This window comes from Pelobates fuscus, chromosome 6 (assembly GCF_036172605.1).
Source record: "Pelobates fuscus isolate aPelFus1 chromosome 6, aPelFus1.pri, whole genome shotgun sequence".
Classification (NCBI taxonomy): domain Eukaryota; kingdom Metazoa; phylum Chordata; class Amphibia; order Anura; family Pelobatidae; genus Pelobates; species Pelobates fuscus.
The window spans coordinates 20543368-20554188 of record NC_086322.1 but is presented as its reverse complement, the minus strand read 5'-3'; positions in this window follow the sequence as shown (position 1 = coordinate 20554188).

The window sequence follows — 10821 nt, the reverse complement described above, 5'->3', positions numbered from 1 at the left end:
AAACTATTATCACTGTCCTGTATTTTGTTTGGGAGTTAAATATTCTGGATTGAAAAAAGTTACTTGTGTGCTATCCCAAGTCCCCATGCACTATAACTGTATCACTCCAATGGCCAATAGGTGTGAGCCCACCTGCCACGTCAAGGAAAAAACTTCTAAGGTGGGTCCTACACTAACAATTCACCTTGCTTCTCTCAGCTTCAGGTAAAAAAAATTATCTAGTTAGACAGAGAGGGGTATTTTTCTTGACCGGTGTATAGTCGCCATATGGGCAGTCGGAATCCAGGACAACCACCCCACATACCTAACCCAATAATGCACTGACACTAGGGAATATGGGAAAAATTGTCCACAGCTTTATTAAACAATCTCAAATAATAACAATTAGAATAATTATAATAATAATATAATATAACCATAATAACTTAACATGGAAACATGGGTCATTGCCCCACATATTCTGCCCTTTTACCCGTATCCTTTTGTCAATATAAAAGGCAATGACCCCAATATAAATAACACATATATACATAACATATACCAACATTATTCCAACATGAAACAATTTAAAGTGCCCAAACATAAATTAAATACGGCAGGGGTATACACCGATACCCCTACCCCACCAGGTTCTGAGCCACCGACAGGACTCGAAACCTACCAACCACCAATGACCACGATATTCCATTTCCATCCGGTTCCTCATGGGGAGCCTATTTCTTCTCCTTCAGCTCCCCATCCCACCACTAGCTCAGACCTTGACTCCTTAAGCCATCTGAGCTCCGCCACCCCGAAGAAAAAGTACCTTCTGCATCCCTTCCTGCCAACCCAAGTTCAGTAGGTCCCATCCCACTGCCGAGAGATGAACCCCGTCCGGGTGGTAGTACCCTTGCAGCCCACCTTCCAACTCACTGTGCCGCACTACTACCCCCCCCCCCCCCCAATTTCCTAACAAAGCTTGCCATCAAGCTGTTCACTTTCCTCCTGCACCTATCTATAGCCCCTGGGTCCCGTGCGTGGCGCCAACGCCGCCTCGGGACCATCTCTGACCAAACCAGCATCACTCCAGGAAGCAGGTTCCTCAGCTTGTTGAGGTCCTGCTTCATCCACTTTACCAATCGACGCTGCAGTGTCAAGCCCAGGTCGTTGCCCCTGGCATGGAGGACCAGCAGATCTGGCCTCTGCCCGCTGGCCACCATCCTGAACACTGCCCCACAGACATCCCCCAGCAACCTCCCCTGTACCCAAACCATCGCACCGTTAGGTGTTCCATCGGAAAGCCCAGCTGCTGGCCTTGAGCTCGAGCTGCAGCCCTCCTTTCAGCCCTGACGACAAAAGAATGTCCCACTATCCATGCGACGCGGCCTGGGGAAGAAATAAACAAACTGTAAGACACCCCCATCCCCGTCGGGATCCCCCCTGGCCCATCATATCAATCCAATAAGCCCAAACGAACATAGAAACGGAACCTCACAGACTCCCACCTTCCAATCCGTTTCACTAAATCATCCCCCAACCCCAGGCGTGTGGACTCCGTGGCCGCCCCGATGCGGAAGGAATGTGTCCCAAACCTATCTGCTCGTAAACCCAGTTTACCCAGGCCCGACCGAAAGACTTTAGTGAATTGGAAGCGGGACAGGGAGGACCCGTCCGCGTGTACCAATAGCTCAGCCTCCTCAGTGGCCTCACAGGACGTCCTCTCCCCGGACCCGCCGCCAACGCCAGGGCCGGTCCAAGTTGGGCCCACAGCCATTCCGCTCCTTGATTCCGGGCCGCCGGCCGGATCCCTGCAAGCAGCCTCTACACATCATCCATGGCCCTGCAGCAACGAAAAGAAGAGAAAAACCCCACCAGGCCAAATCTATGAGCACAGGAGTGCACACAAACTCAGCCAGGTAGGAATTAAAAGTGATTGCTCTAAAATGGCTGCCTATTTAAATAGCCAGCCCACTTACCCATAACTCCAATCCCTGCTTCCTTCCTCCTAAGGCCGCCTCCTAACCCCTGTCAAGGCCCTTTTCCGCTAAGCTGCGCTTTTGCTACATGGGGCTACAAAACCCCTACATACCTATTAACCCTTTATAAGGAACACATGGGGCGAGAGGCAGCGTTGTAACATTGGCTGAGTGATACAAAGTGAATAGAAATATACAAAAATCCTTGGCAGCAGCAGTGGCTACAATACTCATCAGCCAAAATACATAGGACAAAATTAAAAAAACAGTTACTTGTGCACTACCCCAAATCCTTATGGACACCTTAGTTAAAGAGATACTTTAGGCAACCAGGCCACTTTAGCTTATTGAAGAGGTTTGGGTGCTGGGTCCCTTTTGGCCTTAGTGCTGCAATGTTTACATTGAGCTGTAAGTCTGCCCTCGGTGGTGGTCTACCAGACAGCCATTGGGGGCGCTTCCAGAATCGAAACTGACCTTCGGTCTGTTATCTGATGCTGGACATCCTCAAGCTCTGCATAAGGACCTCCAGCGCCACATTTTTCCCCATAGAAAAGCATTGATGAATGCTTTCCTATGGGGAAATCCTAATGCAAGCGTGGCTATTGCTGTGCATGCGCATTAGGTCTCCCCTGCCAGCTGACGTCTGTGGGGGAGGAACTTGGGTGGAGTCAGGTAAGTGACTGAAGGAGTTTTAACCCTTCCAGCGCAGAGGGAGTGGGGGACCTTAGAAATCTATAGTGTCAGGAAAGCATCTTTGTTTTCCTGGCACTATAGGATCCCCTTAAGGATGAGACTGCTTTGTCTATTAACCCTTTCATTGCCACCCAGATCTGATTGAATACAGGGTGATACCTCCGAACCTCTCCGAATTAACAGGGGACCCAAAGGACTTCTGTTTCATGATTTATTTTATTATTTTATTTGTAATTTATTTCTTTTTTTCTTTTAGGGGCATTGAGCGATAAGTGAAACTACTCTGGATAAATCTGGATGGAAGTTTGCAGATGTGGGTGGATATTGAGAGTGTATATTGGTTGACATTTTTCTAATTTGGTTTAGTTTTGCTTTTTTTCCACCAATTTTAAAACCCCCAGAGCCTATTGACCCTGGTGGGCTGTCCATCACCATGGGCCTTTCTGGTAATTTACAAGATAAATAAATATCAGTACTTGGCCCTTAGTGTGCATGGTGCGTGTGTAGTAAGACTGCCTTGTAGAGTCTTTTATTGTCTCTCATTTCCTACAACAGCTGTGAAAATTAGCAGAATTCATCAAAGGCCGAGCTCCTTCTGCCAGGTCTTTGTAATGTGACTGGGGCTGTAATCACCCTTTTGGTAAAGTCACACTTCAGAGACACATGTTCCACACACTAAGCTGGATAAATCCTCCCCGCACCCTTAGCGCTATTACATTAAATACAGTAATAACGGCAGGTGAATAATACGGGGCACCCTCAGCATGATGGATTTATATCAGGCCAACCAGGCTACAGATTTCCATAGTACTTGCTGTACTTTGTTTACATTCGGTTTGAAACAAACTTGAATTTGTCCGAATTTAGTTGTCTGAATTCCATAGCTCCGTAGCGCCATATGGACATAAACCAGACCAAGCGACTCATACAATGGGTCTACCTGGTCATTTGATTGTGATTCAGAGTTCCGCCCATATCCAGGGCACTCACTAAACTGTGTGAGCAACTTCAGAGCTCACACAATGAAAGAAAACACGATTATACGATCAGATACTGTAACGAAAACCCCATTATTTTTGCCTGAGTTAAGTGATTAAAATAAATATTTTGTGAGTTGAGAAATTGCTAGTGAATGTTAAAGTGTTAGTGAATGAGTGAGGGCGCTGAATTCTGTATGTGGTGTTAATTGGCCCCAAACAGCACCCTATAGAGAGAGAGATAGAGAGAGAGAGAGAGGCAGAAAGAAAGAAAGTTATTGCTCTTCCTCGTTTTTTCTGGTTACTTTTTATCACTTGATCCGTGAGCCAAGTGGCCCACAATCAGGGTGCTGTGAAATATATACCTAATATTTATACTTTGCAGGACACTGATTGGCCCATAATGTACACCAGCCGAGGCTCACCCTGCGTATGACACCAAAATATAGGAAAATCCTGCAGATATTCTTCCATGGACCCTGAATGTCTACTAAAACAATAGTGGGGTAATCCACCTAAAATGCTGTATCTTTTATAAGTATTAGGTGCCCAGCCTTGAGAGGGATAGTTGGAATCTGTTTCCAACTAAGAGTGGGGATAGCTGAACTCAGTACTCATCTCTAAGTGGGACGGTTGGGATGAGCATCAAACTATGAGCAGGATTGTTGGGATCAGTGTCCAACTTTCAAAATGATAGTTGGGATCAGTGTCCAGCTTTCGGAAGGATCGTTGGGATCAGTGTCACACTATGAGTAGGATTGTTGGGATCAGTGTCCAGCTTTCGGAAGGATCGTTGGGATCAGTGTCACACTATGAGTAGGATTGTTGGGATCAGTGTCACACTATGAGTAGGATTGTTGGGATCAGTGTCCAGCTTTCGGAAGGATCGTTGGGATCAGTGTCACACTATGAGTAGGATTGTTGGGATCAGTGTCCAGCTTTCGGAAGGATCGTTGGGATCAGTGTCACACTATGAGTAGGATTGTTGGGATCAGTGTCACACTATGAGTAGGATTGTTGGGATCAGTGTCCAGCTTTCGGAAGGATAGTTGGGATCAGTGTCACACTATGAGTAGGATTGTTGGGATCAGTGTCCAGCTTTCGGAAGGATCGTTGGGATCAGTGTCACACTATGAGTAGGATTGTTGGGATCAGTGTCCAGCTTTCGGAAGGATCGTTGGGATCAGTGTCACACTATGAGTAGGATTGTTGGGATCAGTGTCCAGCTTTCAGAAGGATAGTTGGGATCAGTGTCACACTATGAGTAGGATTGTTGGGATCAGTGTCCAGCTTTCGGAAGGATCGTTGGGATCAGTGTCACACTATGAGTAGGATTGTTGGGATCAGTGTCCAGCTTTCGGAAGGATAGTTGGGATCAGTGTCCAGCTTTCAGAAGGATTGTTGGGATCAGTGTCAAACTATAAGTAGGATTGTTGGGATCAGTGTCCAGCTTTCAGAAGGATAGTTGGGATCAGTGTCACACTATGAGTAGGATTGTTGGGATCAGTGTCACACTATGAGTAGGATAGTTGGGATCAGTGTCACACTATGAGTAGGATAGTTGGGATCAGTGTCACACTATGAGTAGGATAGTTGGGATCAGTGTCACACTATGAGTAGGATAGTTGGGATCAGTGTCACACTATGAGTAGATTAGTTGGGATCAGTGTCACACTATGAGTAGATTAGTTGGGATCAGTGCCCAGCTTTCAGAGCGGGCGTTAGAAAGACCCCATATTACTACAATGGAGATATTGTACCTCCTTGTGCCCCCTTCTGCAGCATGTCTGCTAAATGTTTAAAAATGACCTGGGGCCTGTCAAATGACAGGGAGACGTTTTAGACATATATAGTAGACATACCTACCTGTTTCCCCTAATAATAGCCGAAGGGGGCAATAAATCTAAAATCTGTAAAAAAATAAAAAGGAATTATACCACCAGAAGTATTTTTTCTTTTAAATCTACTTCTCCCCCCGCCTCAAACAAAGCCAAATTAATATCTATAATAACTGGTGGCAATAATTACAGCAAAAAAAAAGCCAGCAAAAAAAATCAATCCAACGTCACTGATAGAGGGCTTGCCGCCCAATGAGCTCTGATAGCAGAAAGAGACGATACATAGGATTCCCCTCACTATCACAAAGCATGGTAACATTCCCACAGTTTGCAATATGACAATATGATTGGTTGGCTAGTAATGTGTTTAAGCATTTAGCAGACATGCCCCCACCTACCGGATGGCATAGCGAGGTTTAATACCTCTATTATAATAATATGGGGGTCTTACTGACCCCATAGGATATTTGAATAATGTGGGTGATGATAAGGGTTTTTAAGCCATACCTACTGCTGCTAATGTTGCCAACAGGCCGACCGATCCATTAATTTTTTTAAACCGGGCCTGGAGTTGAAGCCTCCATTTTAACTCATTGGGTCCCGATTTCAGTCATCCGGTGATGTTCAGTACAGCTAAAATCCTGACCAAATCCAGACCCGTTCGGAGCCTGATTTACACAGTCCACACATTGTTACATTCCATCATTTTGTAGATTATGCACGCTGTATGTCCCCGTTCTATATACTGCATGTTTAGAGACACCATGACCCAGTGCATGGGTAACTAGGCCACATAAAGGGTTTATAAAGCAGTTAAACTGTAAACAAGCACCCAGGCCGGGAACCCAGAATCCTTGCATCTTTACAAAGGCTCACTTAGGTTTGAATAACCTTTGGTTCCCATTCAAACAATGGGCTCCTCTGTACAGAGCTGTATTAACCGGCCCTCTCATTGTTTGTGGCCGCCTGGACAGCATGCACTTATCCACAAAGACAGGTTATTCATAGAAACCTGCAGAACATTATCAAACTAGTTCTGTTGCCAAATGGGACATCAAAGTGTTGCCTTCCTGCAGTTAAACTGTTAAGCGCGTGTTAAAATAAATAGGTTGTGGCATTGCCTTAGTAGCTTAGTGTTTAAACAAGTTTAAAGAAACCGCAACATTGATTCACTTTTTATGTAATCCTTTCCCCTGCTTGTCTTTAACCTATTACACCTATTTCAGCCATTTTTCTTCAGCAGCGCCTATATCATGTCAGTATACAGCCCCTATATCATGTCAGTATACAGCGCCTTTATCATGTCAGTATACAGCCCCTATATCATGTCAGTATACAGCCCTTATATCATGTCAGTATACAGCCCCTATATCATGTCAGTATACAGCCCCTATATCATGTCAGTATACAGCCCCTATATCATGTCAGTATACAGCCCCTTTATCATGTCAGTATACAGCCCCTTTATCATGTCAGTATACAGCGCCTATATCATGTCAGTATACAGCCCTTATATCATGTCAGTATACAGCCCTTATATCATGTCAGTATACAGCGCCTATATCATGTCAGTATACAGCCCCTATATCATGTCAGTATACAGCCCTTATATCATGTCAGTATACAGCCCCTATATCATGTCAGTATACAGCCCCTATATCATGTCAGTATACAGCCCCTATATCATGTCAGTATACAGCCCCTATATCATGTCAGTATACAGCCCCTATATCATGTCAGTATACAGCCCCTATATCATGTCAGTATACAGCCCCTATATCATGTCAGTATACAGCCCCTATATCATGTCAGTATACAGCCCCTATATCATGTCAGTATACAGCCCCTATATCATGTCAGTATACAGCCCCTATATCATGTCAGTATACAGCCCCTATATCATGTCAGTATACAGCCCCTATATCATGTCAGTATACAGCCCCTATATCATGTCAGTATACAGCCCCTATATCATGTCAGTATACAGCCCCTATATCATGTCAGTATACAGCCCCTATATCATGTCAGTATACAGCCCCTATATCATGTCAGTATACAGCCCCTATATCATGTCAGTATACAGCCCCTATATCATGTCAGTATACAGCCCCTATATCATGTCAGTATACAGCCCCTATATCATGTCAGTATACAGCCCCTATATCATGTCAGTATACAGCCCCTATATCATGTCAGTATACAGCCCCTATATCATGTCAGTATACAGCCCCTATATCATGTCAGTATACAGCCCCTATATCATGTCAGTATACAGCCCCTATATCATGTCAGTATACAGCCCCTTTATCATGTCAGTATACAGCGCCTATATCATGTCAGTATACAGCCCCTTTATCATGTCAGTATACAGCCCCTTTATCATGTCAGTATACAGCCCCTTTATCATGTCAGTATACAGCCCCTATATCATGTCAGTATACAGCCCCTATATCATGTCAGTATACAGCCCCTTTATCATGTCAGTATACAGCCCCTTTATCATGTCAGTATACAGCCCCTTTATCATGTCAGTATACAGCGCCCATATCATGTCAGTATACAGCCCCTATATCATGTCAGTATACAGCCCTCATATCATGTCAGTATACAGCCCTCATATCATGTGAGTATACAGCCCTCATATCATGTCAGTATACAGCCCTCATATCATGTCAGTATACAGCCCCTATATCATGTCAGTATACAGCCCCTATATCATGTCAGTATACAGCCCTTATATCATGTCAGTATACAGCCCTTATATCATGTCAGTATACAGCCCTTATATCATGTCAGTATACAGCCCTTATATCATGTCAGTATACAGCCCTTATATCATGTCAGTATTAGGGATGTAGCGAACATAAAATTTTCCGTTAGCAAACGGCGAACGCGAACTTCCGCAAATGTTCGCGAACGGGCGAACCCGGTGAACCCCCATAGACTTCAATAGGCAGGCAAATTTTAAAACCCACAGGGACTCTTTCTGGCCACAAAAGTGATGGAAAAGTTTTTTCAAGGGAACTAACACCTGGACTGTGGCATGCCGGAGGGGGATCCATGGCAAAACTCCCATGGAAAATTACACAGTTGATGCAGAGTCTGGTTTTAATCCATAAAGGGCATAAATCACCTAACATTCCTAAATTGTTTGGAATAACGTGCTTTTAAACATCAGGTATGATGTTGTATCGATCAGGTAGTGTAAGGGTTACGCCCGCTTCACAGTGACAGACCAAACTCCCCGTTTAACGCACCGCAAACAACCGCAAACAGTCCATTTGCACAACCGCAAACTCCCCATTTGCACAAGGTTGGATACCAAGCTAGCCATGTCCCGTTCCTTGTCCTCACTGATGTAATTGAAGGTCTCTCTTCCTCCACCCAGCCACGTACAACACCAAGGGTCCCCGAAAGGTGACAACAAGCCCCCTGTATTTGTTTTTTAAATGTACACTACTGTTACACCAGATATGAGTTGCACTGGTGTGACACTGTGCCCTGGCAGGCCCTGAAACGCACACGTGTGAAGGAAACTGACTGCTATTATATTACAAAAAAGTTGTTGTTTTTTTTTAAATGCAAGCTATTGTGACACCAGATATGAGTGGTGGCACTGGGACCACCTTAAAAATATTGGATATCGCTAAAAATCATGATCACTATATACTTTCTCTACAAACCTCTAAAACGAACCAAACTACTCATCCATCTGCTATACCAGTATCAGTATACAGCCCCTATGTATACTATGGGTTCCAAAATGCCCTCTAGTGAAGCAGGACCATGGCTCTCAGCCAATCCTGGTGTTCCAGGAGCTATGGGTTCCATTGTGTAGCAGGTCCATGGCACTTCGCTTTGGGTTCCAGAGTCATGGACACACATAGCGTCTGTTGATGGGTAACTTGGTTTGATTTCTTACCGGCAGTCCTTGAATTCGCCATCCTGTACCGTAGTGCCCCCATGTTCTGCCTATCATTATGTGTAAGTGATGTCAGCCCTGAAAACCATGGCGGCTCTGGTTAGGCTTGCCGTATACACCATGTTTCCTGGGATACACCTCATTTTATCATGTTGATTGGCTGCCCTGTATTATGGATAATGCATATGCCGCAGGATTCCTGATTCATTTATCACCTGAGTTACTACCTGCAGTATATGAATTCTACATACTGCAGGGCAGCACTTTCTGTAGGTTGCCCATCAATGTGTATAAATTATACGTGTCCCAGAAAACATGGTGGATATGGTATCCCTGACTATAGTTCTCTGTGCTGATAAATGACATCAAACGCGCACAGTGTGTGTGTCAGTGAATGTGTGAGTGAATGAGTGTGTGTGTTTCTGTCTGTCAGTGAATCTGTTTGTATATCTGTCAGTGTGTGTGTCAGTGAATGTGTGTCAGTGAATGTGTGTTCGTCAGTTTGTCTGTGAGTGAGTGTATGTATGTTTGTCAGTGTCTGTCTGAGTGATTGTGTGTGTGTCTGTGAGTGTGTTTGTATGCTTGTCAGTGTGTTTCTGTGAGGGAGCTTGTGTGTCTGTCAGTGTGTGTCTGTGAGTGAGTGTGTGTGTGTCTGTCAGTGAATATGTGTGTGTGTCTGAGTGATTGTGTGTCTGTCAGTGTGTGTCAGTGAGTGTGTATGTATGTCAGTGTGTGTCCGTGAGTGTGCCTGTGTGTCGGTGAGTGTGTGTGCCTGTCAGTGAATGTGTGTGTCTGACTGATTGTGAATGCCTCTCAGTGTGTGTGTGTCTGTCAGTGGGGGAGTGTGTGTGTCTGTGTCATTCTGTGTATGTCAGTGAGTGTGTCTGTCAGATTGTGTCAAATCAGTGAGTGTGTGTCTGTCAGTCAAAGTGTCTATTAGTCTTTAACAGGAAGAGGTGTGGCCTTGAGAGGAAGTGGTGGGGCAAATTTAAATTAGGGGGTGCCCGAGTTTCTTCATGCCTAGGGCAGCACAGTTTCAAAATACCCCACTGACTATCTCACCATGCCCATTACCAATCAGCTTTTGTCTGACACTTGATTGTACACCTGTGGGTATGCATACCATGGGTTGGGAACCCCCGCCTTAAGGGGCACATAAAGCTTAGTTTTTTCTTGGAATTAACTAATTGGGAATGCTATCGTAGAAGGGGGGTTTGTTTTTGTTGCTGTGTTTATAATGCTCTATATTGCTTTCTTACATTGTTGTGCAGTTGGTTTAGTGGTGAGCTTGAGCTGTCACATGGGAGATCTGTAGAAGAACACAAGAGGGCGCTCATTGTGCAATAAATGTTCAGACCAATAACCAGCAGCATGGGATGTTACAGGAACATAAAGGGGCACTGTCATGGAAGAAAAACAAACTTCGGTTTGAATCA